Source organism: Sus scrofa, chromosome 13, assembly GCF_000003025.6.
Source record: "Sus scrofa isolate TJ Tabasco breed Duroc chromosome 13, Sscrofa11.1, whole genome shotgun sequence".
NCBI classification, from domain to species: Eukaryota; Metazoa; Chordata; class Mammalia; order Artiodactyla; family Suidae; genus Sus; species Sus scrofa.
In genome coordinates, this window is record NC_010455.5 from 111,525,102 (window position 1) to 111,546,457 (window position 21,356).

The window sequence follows — 21,356 nt, forward strand, 5'->3', positions numbered from 1 at the left end:
TAATTGACAGTTAAGACAAACATTATTGAAAAATTAAGTTTGCATGATAAAAGCAATTTTATAGATAACCCTGGATAGCTCTAATAGATATCACAATGACAAAGACTTTGATTCCAACTTATATTACATTTGTTCTATGTAAATAAATCAGGCAAAAATTGCAAGTTATTTATGGTATATCTACCTATAATGAAAGAGGAGATTGTTAGCTGCTGAGTTTTAATTAAAAGAAAGCAACTGGAATTGAGGTGACATATTTTTTTTTTGCACTCCAGATTGGGTTTTGTGTCTTCCCTCAGTTGGACAATGGGATGGAATAGGAGGAGCCCTGTACCATTGGCTAAAAATTCTGGTCCTGACTTTGCCACTTTTGCTAAGGCCCTTGCTCACTTTGGGTTTCCATTTTCTTTTATTGAAATTACAAAGCTTGACTTTTAGATAAGAGACTCTACCCTTACATGCTGATACTTCCATTATCTAATAAAGTTCTGGAGGCTTAACCCAAGCTCAGATGAAAAGATCACTCCACATCTGCCTCCTTCCCCTATAGATAATTTGGTAGCTATTCTTCTTCCTCGCTTCACGGAGAGCCAGGCACTGTTCAATGCATTTGATATAATGAGGTGGCCTAGATGGTTATGGACCATGATCACTGAATGAGAACATAGCCATGAGCAAAATTTTGAAGTATAGTTTATATCATAACTATTTTGTTACTGATATAAGATACAAAATATTATAGAACCAACACAGGATTATTAAGCAATATTTTTGTGAGCCTGTTTTTACAAGTTGATGAGAATCACTTGGAATTAGTTCATTATTATTAAAATAAGTGGCTCCTAAGCTTTTTTCATTTGTTTGAGAGCTTCATAGAACTTTTTGAGAATCAGATGAAAGCTATGGACCTCTGTCCAAAAAAAAAAAAAGTACATAAACATGATTGCCCCAAATTTATGGAATTAATGTGACTCTTTAAAGTTACTCATGAACTCCAGATTAAAAAAAAAAACATGCAGACAAGAATAATTCCATTTCCAGAAACATTGCTTACAGAGAGAATAAAGTAAAAAAGAGCATCTATCTTGTAATCATAGATGTATCTATTTTTTAATTACACTGAAACAGTGTAATCATAGAATTACATGATGATAAGATGGATGGATTGAATAATTTAGCTCACTTCAAGTGAACTAAATCCAGAGAGGCTAAGGGACTTCTCTAAAATTATACACTAGTTAATGGCAATGCCGCTTCAAGCTTATTATTATGTTTCCCATCATTAGATACAGCATTTCATATAACTTACTACTTCTCTATGATGATTTCTGAATTAGAGGGGCTGAGTTAGTGATGTTTTATTGCATTTTATGACTAGTAATTTGTACAGATGAATACATGAATCCCCCCAAGAACACAGACCATTTATTTTGGTGATTTCTGATTAAAATATTGGAAATTTAAAGCCTATTACATGAGCTTATTCCATATGCATAGTGAACAATATCTACTACTAGTTCTTTATGTTATCATAATCCTTCATTAACATATACATTTTTGGTAAATATCTACAAATGTGATGGGACAAAGTCCTTAGTAAGTGAACATCTATTGCCTTTGACATCTCTCTGCCCATGATATGGGGTTATGGGTTTGTTGAGCTCTTCTCTAAGAATTTTGTTTTGCCAGACATGTTCTTTTTTTTATAATTTTTTTTTATTTTCCCACTGTACAGCAAGGGGGTCAGGTTATCCTTACATGTATACATTACAATTACAGTTTTTCCCCCACCCTTTCTTCTGTTGCAACATGAGTATCTAGACAAAGTTCTCAATGCTATTCAGCAGGATCTCCTTGTAAATCTATTCTAAGTTGTGTCTGATAAACCCAAGCTCCTGATCCCTCCCACTCCCTTCCCCTCCCTTCTGGCAGCCACAAGTCTCTTCTCCAAGTCCATGATTTTCTTTTCTGAGGAGATGTTCATTTGTGCTGGATATTAGATTCCAGTTATAAGTGATATCATATGGTATTTGTCTTTGTCTTTCTGGCTCATTGCACTCAGTATGAGAGTCTCTAGTTCCATCCATGTTGCTGCAAATGGCATTATGTCATTCTTTTTTATGGCTGAGTAGTACTCCATTGTGTATATATACCACTTCTTCCGAATCCAATCATCTGTCGATGGACATTTGGGTTGTTTCCATGTCCTGGCTATTGTGAATAGTGCTGCAATGAACATGCGGGTGCATGTGTCTCTTTTCAGTAGAGTTTTGTCCGGATAGATGCCCAAGAGTGGGATTGCGGGGTCATATGGAAGTTCTATGTATAGATTTCTAAGGTATCTCCAAACTGTTCTCCATAGTGGCTGTACCAGTTTACATTGCCACCAACAGTGCAGGAGGGTTCCCTTTTCTCCACAGCCCCTCCAGCACTTGTTATTTGTGGATGTATTAATGATGGCCATTCTGACTGGTGTGATGTGGTATCTCATGGTAGTTTTGATTTGCATTTCTCTTACAATCAGCGATGTTGAGCATTTTTTCATGTGTTTGTTGGCCATCTGTATATCTTCTTTGGAGAAATGTCTATTCAGGTCTTTTGCCCATTTTTCCATTGATTGACTGGTTTTTTTGCTGTTGGGTTGTATAAGTTGTTTATATATTCTAGAGATTAAGCCCTTGTCAGTTGCATCATTTGAAACTATTTTCTCCCATTCTGTAAGTTGTCTTTTTGTTTTCTTTTGGATTTCCTTTGCTGTGCAAAAGCTTTTCAGTTTGATGAGGTCCCATGGGTTTATTTGTGCTCTAATTTCTATTGCTTTGGGAGACTGACCTGAGAAAATATTCATGATGTTGATGTCAGAGAGTGTTTTGCCTATGTTTTCTTCTAGGAGTTTGATGGTGTCCTGTCGTATGTTTAAGTCCTTCAGCCATTTGGAGTTTATTTTTGTGCATGGTGTGAGGGTGTGTTCTAGTTTCATTGCTTTGCATGCAGCTGTCTAGGTTTCCTAGCAATGCTTGCTGAATAGACTTTCTTTTTCCCATTTGATGTTCTTGCCTCCCTTGTCAAAGATTAATTGACCATAGGTGTCAGGGTTTATTTCCGGGTTCTCTATTCTGTTCCATTGGTCTGTCTGTCTGTTTTGATACCAGTACTACACTGTTTTGATGACTGTGGCTTTGTAGTATTTCTTGAAGTCTGGGAGAGTTATGCCTCCTGCTTGGTTTTTGTTTCTCAGGATTGCTTTGGCAATTCTGGGTCTTTTGTTGTTCCATATAAATGTTTGGATTGTTTTAGTTCTGTGAAAAATATCATGGGTAATTTGATAGGGATTGCATTGAATCTGTAGATTGCTTTGGGTAGTATGGCCATTTTTACAATATTGATTTTCCCAATCCAGGAACATGGAATATCTTTCCATTTCTTTACATCTTCTTTGATTTCTTTGATTAAAGTTTTATAGTTCTTGGCATATAGGTCCTTTACCTCCTTGGTCAGGTGTATTCCGAGGTATTTGATTTTGTGAGGTGCAATTTTAAAAGGTATCGTATTTTTGTATTCCTTTTCTAATATTTCATTGCTGGTATACAGAAATGCAACTGACTTCTGAATGTTAATCTTATATCCTGCTACTTTGCTGAATTTATTAATCAGTTCAAGTAGTTTTGGGGTTGATTCCTTAGGGTTTTCTATGTGTAGTATCATGTCATCTGCATACAGTGACAGTTTTATCTCTTCTCTTCCTATATGGATGCCTTTTATTTCTTTTGTTTGTCTAATTGCTGTGGCTAGGACTTCCAAAACTATGTTGAAGAGCAGTGGTGAGAGTGGGCATCCCTGTCTTGTTCCAGATTTGAGTGAGAAGGCTTTCAGTTTTTCCCCATTGAGGATTATATTTGCTGTGGGTTTATCATAAATGGCTTTGATTATATCCAGGAATGTTCCGTCTATACCCACTTTGGCGAGGGTCTTGATCATGAATGGATGTTGGACTTTGTCAAATGCTTTTTCTGCGTCTATTGAGATGATCATATGATTTTTGACTTTTTTTTTGTTAATGTGGTGTATGACGCTGATTGATTTGCGTATGTTGAACCATCCTTGTGAACCTGGGATGAACCCAACCTGGTCATGGTGTATAATTTTTTTGGTATGTTGTTGGATTCAGTTGGCTAAGATTTTGTTGAGAATTTTTGCATCTATATTCATCAATGATATTGGGCGATAGTTTTCTTTTTTGGTGGTATCTCTGTCTGGTTTTGGAATGAGGGTGATGGTGGCATCATAGAACAGACATGTTCTTTTGATAAAGATGGATTAGATTGGAGAGAAGGATGGGATGTAGTGGGCAGCAGAATTGTGAGGGGTTTAGTAAAATAGACAGAGGAGTGAAAGGAGGAGTCATCACACTGGCTTTGGTGAAGGAGATTTTTGTGGGTAGTGAGGGTAGATGAGGTAAACACTGTTTCAGTGTAATTAAAAAATAGATACTTTAAAAATTGCTTGTAATTTCAAGTCCTTTTTGTGGTACTGAAGAAATACAAGTATGAGTTTGGAAGTAATTATTGCTAAACTGAACTGGGTTCTTTAAAATCATAACATCCTACACTGAGCCAAATGAATCATGGCTTCATAAAAGGGACCAAAGAAGATCAGGACTCAGTCTACCCTGAGAGGTGAAGGTATAATTATAAAAGGAAGTTGAGGGATTTGGGATGAGATATGATATTTGGCAATTTATTATTTTTGGCTTATAATTATTGCAGCATTCATCGTGTGATTATATGTCCTATTAGAGAGTTTGCGAGGAAATGCTGGTGGTAGTTGTAAAGCCTGGTTTCTACACTTGTGTTGATTTATTTGATGCTTTCTAAAATGACTTTCCCTTTTAAAGATGTATTTTATGTTGTGTACAACTTGTAGAGGAAATGTTGATTTATCCTTTAAAAAGTTAGTCATTCATCATTTGATGACATTTGAGGAGCTTATAGGAAGCTGTCTGATTGAAATGGACAATTTGATTTGGGTTGTAGTAAAAATAAAAACAACTCTACAATCAGAGAGCTCTGTGCTTATTGGTTTGCTTTATTATTATTTTAAAATAAAGTATAACCGATTTACAGTGTTTCTTCGATTTCTTTTCTTTTGTTTTTTTTTTTTAGGGCTGCACCCACAGGATTTGGAGGTTCCCAGGCTAGGGGTCTAATTGAAGCTACAGCTGCCCACCTATGCCAGAGCCACAGCAACTCAGCATCTGAGCCGCATCTGAGACCTACACCACAGCTCACAGCAATGCGAGATCCTTAACCCACTGAGCAAGGCCAGGGATCGAACCTGCAACCTCATGGTTCCTAGTCAGATTTGTTAGCACTGCATCATGACGGGAACTCCTGTTTCTTCAATTTCTGTTGTACAGCAAAATGACCTAGTTACACATAATTCTCTGCTGTACAGTATAACCCTATTCCCCATCCATTCCAAATGTAACAGTTTGCATCTACCAACCCCATATTCCATGTTCATCCCACTCCCTCCCCATTCCTGTCTGGCAACCACTCTGATTTAGTCAGGCTGACAAGAATTTAGGTAAATACAAGAATCATGTTAGAATAGCTGAATTAATAGAAGTCATTGAATTTTTTTGTCAGAAGAATGAACATAGTGTTAATAATAGGCCATAATTTCTTGGTCGATTGACTAGCCCTATTTTGAGAGAACAGGATCATAGAAAATAATATCTATTATAATAGATGAAAGTATATTTTTCTTTATCAATTGGTTCCCTGTGGTATATCTTAGCTTTTTATGATTTCTACTTGTGAATGATTTAAAATTTATCTAAAATTCACATAACTTGATGTATGTGTATGTGCATGTATACACTTGATTCTTTAAGTCCTAAGGTTATAATGTTGTGAGGCTAGGATACAAGTCTTATTTCAATGATTATTAAAAGTGTCTCAATTCACTTATTAAATGATTTATCTTTTTCTCAGCAATTTGATGTGCTACCTTTATTATACATTAAGTTCATATGCACACTTGGATCAGTGGCTGAACTTTGTATATATACTTTTGGTCTGTCTATTTCTATGACAGAAACAAATTATATTAATTCTTGCTATTAATTTCTGGAAGGAAAAGGATGCTTAATATTCTCTTTGTGAAAAAAATTTATCTAATATGGCATATTCTTTCTGGTGAATTTTATAATCTTCATTTTTAAAAGTCACAACCCTGCCCCCTCCCCAAATTTAGTGGTTTTCATTGGTGTTAAAAGCATTAGACTAATTTTAGGAAGAAAAGATATTTTTATACTATTGTCTTCCTATCCAGGAACATGACATTCTCTTCTTCATTCAAATATTCTTTTATGTTTTCCAGTAAAATTTTAACCTTTCTTTTACTTTTGTTAAAATAGAGGTTATACTAATTTCTTGTTCTTAAGTATAAAAATTATAGGATTATATATTCTATGTTGTATATATACAAATGCACATTAACATTTCTATAAATGTATAAATAGGTATAAATGTGTATATATATACACACACATTTACATTTTACTTCTCAAAGTGTGATCAGCAGCATCTGGGAGCTCATTATAAATGTAAATTCTTGATCCCCAAATCTGCTGAAGCTGCATTTTAACAAGAACCTCAGGTGATTTGTATGCACATTAAAGTTTGAAAAGTATTACATGATAAGAATGTGATTTTTTTCCATTATATTTCCTAACTTTGTAGTGCTAGCATTTAGATATGTATTTTAAAATTACTTATTTTTTTTGTATCCTTATTAGTTAACATCGAAATAATTTAGTTTCATTCACATCATCTGAAAATAATGATGTCTGGTACTGCTTTTTGATATTTACATCTTTTTTCTTCTCTTACTGCATAGGCTAACATTTTCTAAAAAGGAATTTAAGGAGTGAGGTGATCTAGGGATGCTTCAGTATTTTACTGATAATTATGATTATGAATTAGGGAAAATATTATTTTCTGAGTAATCAGAAATAAATGCTTAATTTTTTCAAATACCATTTGGATCTATCAACATGATTGTGGACTTTTGTCTTTTGATGTTTTGTAGGGATGACTCAGATTCATTACTGATTCAAAAGCACTAAATTAATAAACAGAATGTTAAAGTCAAAGATTGGATAGATACCTTTCCTCAAGTTCCTTGGGAGATCTTTCCAGACCTACCTTTTAATGGTGTTTTTTACCATTTCAAAATTCAATTTGTTTTTAAAGGCGATATTGATTTCATTTTCTTTTTTCTCATCTTTACATTTACTCCCTAGTGTTTAGGAAGTTAACTTCTTATTTTAATGTACTTTTAAGTCAGTTTTTTTGAGGTATGATATACATACAGTAGTATTGCCATTTTTAATGTATACAGTTGGATGCATTTCGACAAGTTTATAACCATTCCCACAATAAAGATATATAATATTTCCAACCACAGCAAAAAGTAGCAGTGGAGGCAGGAGAATTTCCTGCCTATTTCTCCAGAGACATCTCAATCAGAAGCCTGAACTCTATAAATGAGAGTGTTAATTATCACTCCTTCAGGAGCTAACTGCTTCGGCCTTACATGAGATTAGGAGCAATTTCTTTGTTTCCCCTTGCTTCCTTATATCTCTCTCTCTCTTTTTTTTTAAATTCTACTGAAATATAGTTGAGCAATTTCTTATTTAGGCAAAGATGCCTAAATTCGGTTTCTTTTACCTTGCTTAGTCACTAGCAAAGTAAATTAGCAGTGATTCATCCACCTAAATGACACTATTCTTAATGTCTTAGCAAAGTGCTGACATATTCTTTTAGAAATAGTTGGTAGATCTAGAGAATATGACATTTTTACTTCACCAAAGCTTGATATCTTTGTGGATAAGATGATGACAATTATGCTGGATAATGGCATCATTTAGTAGATTAAACTTGTTGAACAATGGATCAATACTGTCAAATTACAGTCTAGATTATCTCAAAAGAAGAAAGTTAATGGCTTGTCCTTAGCCCTTTTTGTGGACAATAATACTTCCATTAGTGGCTAAGATTAAGAGATTGAAAGGATGCCTATAAAATTTTTAGATGGCCTAAATTTTACCTGACAAAGACTAATATTATTGATGACAGAAGCAAAATTCACAATGATATGAACCGGTTAAAATCTTATGAATTAAAAAAAATGAGTTTTACAAATATCATCATGGCTTGAGTGTGGCCATGTGGAAAAAGTCGGAATATTTTAACTCTTCACAAGCTAAATATGATAGGAAAATATGATAGAGCTACAAAAACTGTACATAAAATTTATATTAACTGAATCAAAGGCATTCTGTTCAAATGATATTTTCACTGAATTGTGCTTTAGCCATAAAGGCACACCTTTGAGACCATTATCAAATTAGAGTGTGTCTGGAGTGTCTAATGGATCTAGTGAACAAAGCTTGTGAAGGATACAGATTGATATGTTTAGAAAGATAAGATTAGTGGAGATTAAATACTTTCAAATACTAAGAACTTCCACGTGGCAAATAGAATAATTATTCTATGTAAAAACAGATGAGGTCGGGCAAAAGCCAATAATATAAAATTACAAATAGTTCAGTTCAACATGAAGAAAGACTTAATAACCAGTGATGCAACAGGCTTTGAGAAGAGTTTCCTTTTACTGGAATCATTTAAATGATATTTAGAAGACCATCTGTCAGGATGTGTAGAAGAAATTCTTGACTGAGTGGGAGATTAGGCTTAAATGACTTTTGATATTCACAAAAAAATCCTTAGACTACAATGTTGATCACTGTGAAGAATATGAGTGTTTCTCCACTTTTCAGCTAACAAGTTAGCATGGAATAGTTTCACAGATGATTTTAGAAGATATGAACCTCCAAGGCTAGAGGCAAAGGACAGTTTCTTATTCATAGCAATAGCATTAGCCAGTGTATCAACCTTTTGGTGTACTGATTCCTTGAGCCACAGTTCCCAGGTGGCAATGCAAAGAAGGCCAGGTGACACCTTCACATGCAGTAGGTTGCATTACAGGAGAGAAATCCTGAGCTTAAGGAACATACATCTTTTATGATGGATTGTGAGCATGCCTGTTGTTACATCTAGAGTGAGACACTGTCGTCATCTGCCGAGGCTGTGAACAGACTTTCCTTTTCTGCCAAGGTTGTTTACCACACAGTCATCTTTGAAAAGATGGTTCAGAACAAAGGCCAGTCTATGCCTTGTTCACAACACATACAAAAATTCAGAAGACCCAAGGAGAATAGTCTGCCTACATAGATAATTTTTGTTCAGATATGCAAACAATAGTTGTTACACTCATGCCATTAGCAAATAAAAAAGAGTTCATAACAAGGTACAAAAAAATTAAAATATCATAGGAAAATACCAGAAGACCTAATACTGAAGAATGAGTGATTACATTATTATCTATTTATATTCTGATGTAGCTAGATTTTAAGGTGGTTTATAGAATATTTATGAGGTTAAGTCAAGATAAAAATTACTCACAGGGAACAAAAGGAAAAATAGATAAATTGGACTATATCAAACTAAAAAACTTCAGTATATCAGAGGACACCATCAAGAGTGAAAAGGCAGCTATGGAGAGGGAAAATGTTTGCCAATCTTATCTCTTATAAGGTATTAATATCAAGGATATATAAAGAGTTCATAAAACTCAACCTAATTTTAAAAATGGGCAAAGGACTTGAAACAGATTTCTCCAAAGACTATATATAAGTGAACAATAAGCACATGAAAAGATGCTCAATATCACTAATCATTAAGGAAATGCAAATCAAAATCACAATGATAGACCACCTCACACTCGTTAGAATGACTACTATTTAAAAAAACAGAAAATAACATGTGTTGATGAGAATGTAGAGATATTGGAACACTTGTTCATGGTTTGTGGGAATGTAAGATGGTGCAGCTGCTATGAAAAACAGTATGGCAGTTCCTCAAAAAATTAAAAATAGAATTACAGCAAAATCTATCATTTCCACTTCTGTGTATATACCCAGAAGAATTAAAGCAGAGTTTCAAAGACATACCCCCTATTCATAGCACTGTCAGTCACAATAGCCAAGAGGTAGAAACAACCTAAGTGTCCATCAGCTGATAAGTAGATGAACACAATGTGGTATATACATACAATGGAATATCATTCATGAAGGACATTCTGACACATGCTGGCAATATGGATGAAACTTCAGGACATTATGCTAAGTTAAATAAGCCAGTCATTAAAAGAAGAATACTATGTCATTCCACTTATATGAGATAACTAGATAAATTCATAGAGACAGAAAGTGGAATGGCAGTTGCCATGAACTGGGGGGGGGTGTGTGAAGAGAATGGAAAGTTGTTAAATGGTGTAGAGTTTCAGTTTTGCAAGATGAAGAGTTCTGGAGATTGGTCATACAACAATGTGAATATAATTAGCACTACTGAACTGTACATTTAAAGAATGGGTAAGACAGTAAATTTTATGTTACATTGTTTTATCACGATTAAAAATAAAACAAAATAACTGTATGAGGAAAGCACAATTAAAACGTTACGGAAGTTGGAGTTCCCATCGTGGCTTAGTGGAAATGGATCTGACTAGCATTTGTGAGGATGCAGGTTCGATCCGTGGCCTTGTTCAGTGGGCTAAGGATCCAGACTTGCCATGAGCTATGGTGTAGGTCGCAGATGTGGCTCAGATCTGGTGTTGCTATGGCTGTGGTGTAGGCCGGCAGCTGTAGCTCCGATGTGACCCTTAGTCTGGGAACTTTCATATGCTGGAGTGCAGCCCCAAAAAGACAAAAAAAAAAAAAAAAAAAAAAAAAAAAGGTAGGGAAGTTAAGATGACACCTGGGTGACATTAATGTCACAAGACTCTAAGAGTTTGGTTGAGATGGACTACATGTTTTTTCCCATGTTTGCTGCTAGCTGATGAAAAGTATGTAGAACTTACTTTAAACAATCTAGTTTCTCAATTCCAATATTTCCTATATACAATCAGAAAGATCACCTGATCCAAAGATGCCCTGTATTTAATAGTCTTGGTCCTCAGTAATAGATTGACAGAAAAATGATCAATTGTTCCATGTGGTTGTTTCCTATAGATTCTTTCTTCATGGACTTTTGGTATAGTACCAGATCTCAAGCGAATAACTAAAATTCCTGGGTAGATGAAAGGAACAGGAATGTAAAGGAAATTTATGCATAGTGCTCTTACTGTACACGGATTCAATGAAATCTTCGTGGTTGTGTCTTATGGTCTCTTGGTTCACTACAAAAGATTGATAATTAGAATTAAAAGCCAAAATAAAATATAAAATTCTTTAAAATACCGAGAATTGAGAAGTCTTTCCATTCACTTTAAATATCTTACATTGACCAGCAAGACAGAACAATGAAATGACCCAATTTAATTTACATGGGAGAAATGGAACTATTTTACAAAGTATTAGAGCATAAAATTAGGATTAACGACATTGGTTTTTGAAATAAGAAAATTACAGTAGATTGTTGTCAAATAAAGCATATAGCTCTGCCAAAACAGTGGCAAAGCATGTTTTCACAAAAGCATGAAAGTAAATTTAACTCTTTAGGGGAACAACTACAAGAAATAATTCTCAGCTATGTCTTGAGATCCCAGCATATACATGGCACAGAGGAAGAAAACAAATTTAAAGAATTAGCCAAACAGGCGAGTAATTTAAATATCATTCCTGATATTTTGTCCCCAGAATTACAATTAATTATGTATGGGAAATATTGAATTGTGGAATTACTCAAGTGAGCAACATCTAATTTCTTTGTTAAAAAAAATTGATGTATATTAGAGTTCTCTGTTGACCTAGCAGTTACAGGTCTGGCATTGTTACTACTGGGGATGGGTTTGATCCCTGTCCTGAGCCCTTCTGCTTGGGAACTTCCACATGCTGCTTTTTTGCTGGTGAGGCAAAAAATAAATAAATAAGTAAACCTAAAAAAATAAAATAAAAAACATAAAATCGAGTGTAGTTAAATTACAGTATTGTTAGTTTCAATTGTAAAGTTACTCAGTTATACATACATATATACATATTTATATTCCTTTTCATATTCTTTTCCAATATAGGTTATTACAACATAGTAAGCATAGTTCCCTGTGCTATGCAGTAGGTCTTTGTTGTTTACCTATTTTATATAGTAGTCAAAGACCTAATTTCTTGACATGACCAAGAGACAATGGGATTAATACCTTAAAAGATAGCTATATCGTCACAGTACTGAGAAACATAATTCTAAGGGAGATGTTATATCATCTGTCCTCTTCATGAAGCTAACAGTGAATACACATTAAATAATAATTAGGATGTATGTTTACATTTTACTTTAGAATTTGATGATGAGATTTCCTTATTTAGAAAAACAGAGTGAAGATTAAGGGACCCAAATAATAAATTTAATGCGTCATCAATACCAGGAAATAGGAACCTTTTGAAAGGGTTTTATAATTTCCATATTCATTTTAGTCTTCCACATTCTTTATCAACATGAATATCATCAGGTAATAAATATCGAATAATCATCAAAAATAAGTATCACACTCTACTGGATCTTTAGAAGTGTGCAATGATGTGACTTTTTTTTTTTTTTTGATCTTTTTAGGGCTGCACCCGTGGCATTTGGGGGTTCCCAGACTAGGGGTCCAATTGGAGCTACAGCTGCGGGTCTGGACCAGAGCCACAGCAATGTGGAATCTGAGCCACATCTGCAACCTACTCCATAGCTCATGGCAATGCCAGATCCAGGAGAGCCCAGGGATCGAACCTGAAACTTCATGGTTACTAGTTGGGTTTGTTAACCACTGAGCTACGATGGGAAAGTCAGATGTGCCCTTTTTAACCGATGGAGAACATTTCTTTTCCTTTCCACTTCTTTTACTTTTTTTACTCTATTAATTACTCTTTATTGGACCCCTCCAGCAAATTCCTGATACTGAATGAGCACTCAATGAATGCTTATGGAATAAATCAGTGTCACTGATTGGCTGAACACACCTGAGGAGCCACCAGAACCTAATCTTATCTAAGATTTGCCAAGGAGATCTACATCTGTTTTGACCTGAACATACCAAGGTCGTCCCTCTGCTGACTCTTTCACCTATGTTGCATTTGAACATAAGCTTTATGCAATTTCATAATCTCTACTTGTATGCTGTAATGAGGGATGGCAGGTAGTTTATATAATTGAAGGATATAGAGATATAGATAAGTAGACCTTTTGAAAAAAATGCCCAATGCAAAATTATTTTTCATAATTTGAAAACCTGAAAAAAATCCCACATTTTTGTAGACTGTAATTTTGTCTTCCAAATTTTTTTCTCCATCTGTCAAATGCCTAGATAGAGTAAACATGAAATGAATTCCCATGTACTTTTCATCTACATTATAATCCAAAGACTGCCCAGTAAAAGTTGTTAGTAAATCACTTGGTCAGTTCTCCCAACAAAACAGTCTTTAAGTAATATATAGTACATCAACCTATCTTTTGACATTTTCATTTTTTGTTCTTGACATTTTCTCTTAAAAAATAATACAGTGTCGGCCCTATTATCTTTTTGGTAGGGTCTGTGAACCAAATACCAGCTATCAACTCTCCTGTAGAAAAGCTATCAAGATTCAGAAACCAAAGATGTAGATGTAAAACCCTATTCATCTGTCTCTGTAATGCTGAGGGGGAGGGGGTGGAGTAGTGGTGGTGGTGGTTCAAGAACAGTGTGACAAATAGCACACTTTTTTTTTTTCTATTCTCTGTGTTACTTGGGTGGGATGTATTTTAGAATGATTGCTTTGAAAAGTACAATTAATAAATTCCCCTCTGTTCTAAACTACCAGAAATTACTGATGATTCATTCAGCAATTATTGAGAGTAAGCCATGTTCTAGACACTGCACAGATTCTAAAGAAAAGAACCAGAAGGGTAAATACATACTTAAGCTAAATTTTCAGTAGCCCTATTGTATGGAAATAAATGTCTGCCTGCCTTCTATTATTTTTTTATGCTTCCCTCAACTAGCAATTATATGATAATCTTTAAAATGAGCTGAAATAAATTATAGTGAATTCTACTATATAGTTTTATTGGATGATGAAATGGGATGAATTATTTCTTTTAAAATATGAGAATTAGAGGGATTTTTGATACAAAATCAAAACCATTTGTATAATAAGTATTGAAATTGTTCATATTAACATCATGATTTTTTGGTTACAGACTAATAAGTGACTTCCAGAAACAATATTTTACCTACTATAAAGCCCCCTTTCGCTCCTATACCAAAAGATAAATATTGTGATTCTTATGCTTGATGAAACAATTGGATTTTTGACAACTGCCTGTGATTTTCCTTTGTTGAAGTAACAGAACTAGTAGGAATGTACCACAGTGGGCATTACATTTATGTATACAGTGTCCACCCCAGCTAAACCCCTAGATTATATACTGTACTGTAGATTTCAAAGTTGAAAGCCAAAATTTAAATTGGATATGAACTTTGATTATGGGACAGGCTCTTAATTTTGGATTCACTGTTTAGTTTTAGATCAAATTACCCTTACTCAAAGTGACTCCAATTAGGGAAGTCTACTAATTGCTAATACTATAAATGAGAATGTTAATGAATTCTTTGAAATTCAAGGGATTTTCCAATATATTTATTAACTCTCTCTTTGTTGACAAAGATGACCAAATCTCCTGTCTTGATATCCTATTCTCTTTGACTTAAAGTACTAAGTCACAACCTGTTGTGACCTGTGCCAAATAGAGTGTCATCTCACATTACTTTGGAGAGAATACATTCTCCAAATAGCTTAGAGTGCTGCCATTTCTGTGAATATAATGGCAATAACATTTTTTATTTCTTTTGTTTAAAAAGTGATGTTAGGGAGTTCCCGTCGTGGCGCAGTGGTTAACGAATCCGACTAGGAACCATGAGGTTGCAGGTTCGGTCCCTGCCCTTGCTCAGTGGGTTAACGATCTGGCGTTGCCGTGAGCTGTGGTGTAGGTTGCAGTCACGGCTCGGATCCCGCGTTGCTGTGGCTCTGGCATAGGCCGGTGGCTACAGCTCCGATTCAACCCCTAGCGTGGGAACCTCCATATGCCGCGGGAGCAGCCCAAGAAATAGCAACAACAACAACAACAACAACAACAAAAGACAAAAGACAAAAAAATAAATAAATTAATTAAAAAAAATAATAAATAAAATAAAAAGTGATGTTAGGTACTAAGCAACTAGCCTCCACAAAGACATATTAATCCAATTGTGAAAAACCATAAAAATATACACATAACCAACAGTACATAAATTGAAACTTGAAACAGTTAAATTGTGGGGTGCATGCAAATGAGATAGAAAAAATCAAAAGATTTGTGTAAAGGATCTGTAGTGACAGGAAAATGCAAAATTGAGAAAGACATCAGGAGGAAGTGAGTCTTGAGCTGTACTTTGAAGTGATCACATTTAGGGAAGAAAGGTAGAAAATCCAAATTGGAAGACTGGCTCCCAAATGACTTCGTGATAGAAGATGGTAAACTGTATTAAAAACTGGTATGTAAATGTGCTTAGCTAAAGTGATACATTCACAATAGAGGAGGCAGAATCCTATTAAAGATTTGTTTATTAATTAAAAGATTTTTAATTTTATGGAAGAAATTACTAATGACTTAGGGATTACTAAGCAAGCTTGTGATGGAAATATTTTTAAAGAAGGCAATCACTGTAACTATTCTGAAGAAAGATGAGAGGTACAAAAGCTGGAGAATCCTAAGGATGCTATAAACTGGTACAGTGGTTTCCAAAGTGTGGCCTGCAGATTGCCAAGGGGGGTTTACAATATTATTATTGTTATTTTAATTTTTATAATAATAATGATATTATTTTCCTTTTTCATTGTGTTAGCATTTGCCTTGATGTTGTAAAAGCCATGGGGGGGGGGGTAAAACTGCTGTTTTTTTCTTGCAAGAATCAAATCAGTGATAACAAACTGATATAGTAGAAACTGAGTATATTCTTCACCATTGTACTCATTGCCTCTCCCCAAATAACAAATCTCAACCCTTGAGTAAAATTGTCTTTTTAATATTTGGCAATGACAAGATGGAACATATGCAGAAAGCACTTCTCTCCAGCATAACAAGGTATGATGACTGACTTGAGGAAAAGCACTTGTGCACTCATGCTATTGTTTGCATTCGTGAGCTGACTTCGCTGCTGTTTCCATGGAACACCATGTTTTACTCGGAAGAACAACTAACAAACTATGATTATCAGACTTGGAATTTGGCAGACATTTCTTGAAAATGAAATGATTATGCTTGTCACTTAAAGGAACACAACTGACAGTATTTATTGCCAGTGATAAAATTTTGAGCTTTCAAGCAAAAATTAGAATTTTGGAAAACTTATATCTGTCACTGTGAGCTTGACAGCCACCCAATGCTTAAAGACTTATACTGATGCTATTAACATGTATGATTTTTAAAATATACTATTGCATGATAGTGATGCATTATTTTCTAACTAACCAATGTATGATGTTACTAACTCATGCATGAGCAAACAATTCATTGAAAATGTAAGGAAGTCCAGTGGCTTTTAGTGAAACAGAGTACAAGTTGACTGCCATGGTTTCAGAATCCTCATTGCAATTAAATTTTAAGAAACTGCTCCTTGTCAAGTCTTGGTGTAGTATCAAAGAAGGATATTCAAAATTATCTGAAAAGTCTATTAACATTTTCTTTCCTTTTCCAATAATACCTCTTGTGTCAGACTGGATTTCTTCTTATAGTTCAACCATACTGCAACAGATTGAAGGCAGATCAGATTCGAAAACCCAGTTTTATTTTATGATGCCATGTTTTAATGTGATTTGCAAAAATGTAACTGCTACTCCTCTGTGAATTTAAAAATATACTTATTTTTCATAAAGTGTTTTATATTAGCATATAATGAGTTTATGGTTCTTAAATGAATAACTATTTTAAGTTTATACCTTTTGATTTTAATATGATAAAATAATCTTTGGGATCCTCAGCGGTGTTTAAAAATATAGTGGGGTCAGAAGGCCAGTTTGAGGACTACTGTATAAGTAGTCAAAATTTGCATGAAGACTTTAGTGGTAAGAATGAAGATAAAGAGGCACATGTGACATACTTGTTTAATAATCTACATTATGTCATATCATCCTTTTGCCCTCTCTCTTAAAACCAAAATGCCTTCCCCCCTTTCTTTGAGTATGTACATGTGACTTCTTAATGTTATCTTTATATTATTTCCATAAAAACCAAAGACTTCTTTCTCAAAGCCTCTATGTATTGAATAGATTCTACAAGGAAAGTTGATGGGAAATAAAAGTCTGAAAAAATGGCAAAAAGAATGAGGCTGAATATATAGTAAAGTTATGTCTTAGGCTTCTTTCATCTTCTAATCTCTTATTGTGAAACACTAAAAAAAAATCAAATACTGCCATGAAATTAACTGTATTCTGTAGTAAACTACCATTTGCTATTAATTGATATTGTTAATATCACAAGAACATTTATATCTAATTTCAAAATTATTTTGCCTCAGGTGGCCTAGGAAAGACACGTGGTCTGCACTTCCTCCAGTGGGGAGATACTTAAGAAATGTACATGTCATAGTTATGACCTCTAAGCAGGGCAAAGGCAGTGTCAATTAAAGTGTCATCTCTTCTCAAACTAAGGGTCTTGTACCTAACCTATGGTTGCTCTTTGGACTTCTATAAAAAATCAGGAAAAGCCACAGGATAAATGTGAGGAATTCTTGCCATAGCAACAGAAGAGAAAATGAGAGAGGGTTTAGGTAAGTACAGCAGTAACAGTATAGTTCCAGAATTTGCAGAATACTTGTTGAGGCTAGTACTCTGTTGTCAGTGCTATAATATTCATGGAATATTTAATATTGGAATATTTTATAATATATAATTTTATTTTTATACTTTATAATATATAAAAATATATAATAAAATTTTATGAAGTTTTATACTATATAATATATAGTATATATATAGTTTATAAGCACATGGAATAGTTTCAGTATTTGTCATAAACTAGTCCAGTTTTAATTACCTGTGTGGAAGTCTTTTTTGCATGTAAAGGCAACAAATTAGAAGGCTAAAAGCAAACATCCCTGTGTGGACCATCAAAGCTTTTACTTTGCTGATAACCACCAGAAAGACTGACTAGTCATACTAACTAGAGAAAATATGCTCATGAAAAGAAGTTTGTGAATTCTAGAATCTTGTAAAATTTCAGGTTGGTCACTTGATAGGTTGGAAATTAAAACACAGTGGTGACTTTAAGATTTGCGTAAACATTTTCCATTTGCAGAACACTTTCATGTCTATAATACTTTTTTCATGTCTATAATACTTTTTCACCCCCTTTACTAATGTTGAAGAAGATATTATTATTATCCTTGTTCAGAATACAAAAACCAAGGCAAAGGGAAGTTAAATGATTTGTGAAAGTCAAGGTTAGTCAATCATGTGCAGAGATTCAAATCCAGGCCTTTGATTGCTAAATCTTGTTTCATTGCATAGCAGGGAAACTTGCAGCTCCTCTACTTTTCTTTATTTATAATTAAAGAATCAGTCCTTGAAAATCAAGAACTTTTTAAAAAGTCAATTTACCTTGTGAGAAGTAGAAACAATCATATCTCATCTTTCTCATTATAAGTACTTATCCAAGTCCACACCAATTACAATTTTTAGAACATTAAAAATTTTAAGTACATGCATGCTTTTAATATTTCGATGAGAATTTATAGAGGAAGAAGTTGCAGAAAGGCTAAGTGACTTGTTTAACCCATCAGAATGGATTTTTAAAGCTGGTGTATTAGAAAGTGGGAAACATAAAAGAATCCTCTTAAAATAACATAAGAATAAACCCACCCACGAGGAGTATCTGTACAGCTTTCTTAACAGCTTCGAGGACCAAAATGAGCAACATTTCCTGAAGGCAGTACTCAGCCTGGGAACTGTGCATTAGCACTCTCTGTTCTGTCTTCCAAGAACCACATGGAAATCAAAAGCAAGGGAACAAACCGCAACAATAACTGGTAGATTTAAATTTAACAAACCTCAACAATAACTGGTAGATTTCAATTTTAAAAAGAGCTCCAGATAGACAGATGCATTGTTGCATCAGATACCACTCCATTACACTAATACACTGCTTCATTTATGAGCTATTTTTATATCAGTGAATAAGTGGAAAGATAAAAACTTAACCTCAGAGTTAAGACTACGCTAAATTCTTGGAAGAGAAAGAATGGAAACTAAGACAAGATATAAAACAGCAAACAAGATGACTGTAAACTAAAAGGCAGTCAACTTGAACATAAGGATAGAAGGTGACATGTCTAAGTGAAGAGCATGGGAGGAATGGCAAAGCGTAATGGAAGCAATGCAGGAATGCTGTAGATGTGTTATTTTAATTAATCTATTGCAGGTTCTGTTATAATGAAAAAATTACAACTATAACCATGAAAGGTTATAAATATATTTAATAGAGTATGATCCTTTTATCACATCTTTGCAACTCAAAGAATCTGATCTAGCTTCAGAACCTGCCTATAATTGAAAATTCAAGAGAGGGTCAACATGCTTTGATTTTTTGTTGTTTTTTTTTTTTTTGCCTTTGCTGTGTGTTCAGATTTTCTTATCAGACTTAGTCTGTTATTTTTGTCCTCTTCCTTCTTCCCATCCCTCCACTTCTTTCTCCTCATCCTCCCCCTTTTTCTTTCTCCCCATCTTCTCCTCCTCCTCCTTTAGAAAAGAAATGTCTAATAAGATGTCTGAGCCATCAGTGTCCTATTTCTTGTGTTCTTACTAAGCTAAGCAAAAAATGACTCTTAGATGGCCATTTATATTCTTTGGGTAATATATAGCTAAGTTTAATTATTTTCTGGAATCTATTTGCTTTAAGCCTCATTATCTTTTTTCTTATTATTTATTTCAGAAATAAGGCCACATATTTACCTTACAAGCCTATTTTTATTAATTCACGTGATAATCACAATGAAGAGGCAGGCATCAATATTGTACAGTAGACTGTACAGGCTAAGCATGATTACTCAGAAATCACACATGAGGGATTGATTTGTGTCCATATTTTCTTATATGTGTTTGTGAGTTTGTAAGTGTGGAGAAAAAAAAAAGGAAATCTTGGCATGAGCATTTTAAGAGCTGACTGGACTTTGAGCAAGCAGGCACTTTGCTTCTTTGAGAAGTTAAGCATATTAAAATATTGTATGGATCATTAGTACCTGTATGTCTTTTCCATAATGGCTATAGCAATTTTTGTTCCCATCAATGGTGTGTAAGGGTTCTCTTTTTCCACATCCTTGGTGACATTTATTATCTCGTCTTTTTTTTTTTTTGTCTTTTTAGGGCCACACTGACAGCATATGGAGGTTCCCAAGCTAGGGGTTGAATCAGAGCTACAGCTGTCAGCCTACATCACAGCCACAGCAGATCCAAGCCGCATCTGCAACCTATACCACAGCTTAGAGCAACACTGGATCCCTAACCCACTGAGCAAGGACAGGGATTGAACCCTCATCCTCACAGATACTAGTTGGGTTCGTTAACCACTGAGCCACGATGGTAACTCCATTTTTAAAGTTAACATATAGTTGCTTTACAATGTTGTGCCAATTTCTGCTGTACAGCAAAGTGACTCAATCATACATATATACATTCGATTTTAAAATATTATTTTCCATCATAGTCTATCCCAGGAGATTGGATGCAATTCCCCGTGCTCTGCAGTAGGGCCTTATCGTCTATTCATTCTAAATGTAGTAGTTTGCATCATCTACTATCCCCAAAATCCCAGTCCATTCCCCTCTCTCTCCCCCTACTCCTTGGCAACCACAAGTCTGTTCTCAGTGTCTGTGATTCTGTTTCTGTTTTGCAGATAGGTTCATTTGTGCCATATTTTAGATTCCACTTATAAGTGACACCATATACTATTTGTCTTTCTCTTTCTGACTTACTTTAGTATGATAATCATATGTTTGATAATAGCCAACATAACAGGTATGAGGTGGTAGCTCATTGTTTGATATAAATTTCTCTGATAGTGATGCTTGTAAACCTGTTGGCCATTTGTTTGTCTTTGGAAAATTGTCTATTCCAATCTTTCGCCCATTTAAAAAAACAGGTTATTTATTTTTTTGCTATTGAGTTGTAAGAATTCCTTATGTATTTTTGATGTTAACCCCTTATAAAATATATGGTTTGCAAATATTTTATTTCATAGGTT

At 34.4% G+C, this 21,356-nt stretch overlaps 1 protein-coding gene across 1 annotated transcript in view; it reads right to left on the bottom strand.

The window, feature by feature from the left end:
• The window catches only part of SPATA16 (spermatogenesis associated 16), a 212,172-nt gene that overhangs the window by 127,734 nt on the left and 63,082 nt on the right, over positions 1 to 21,356 (bottom strand).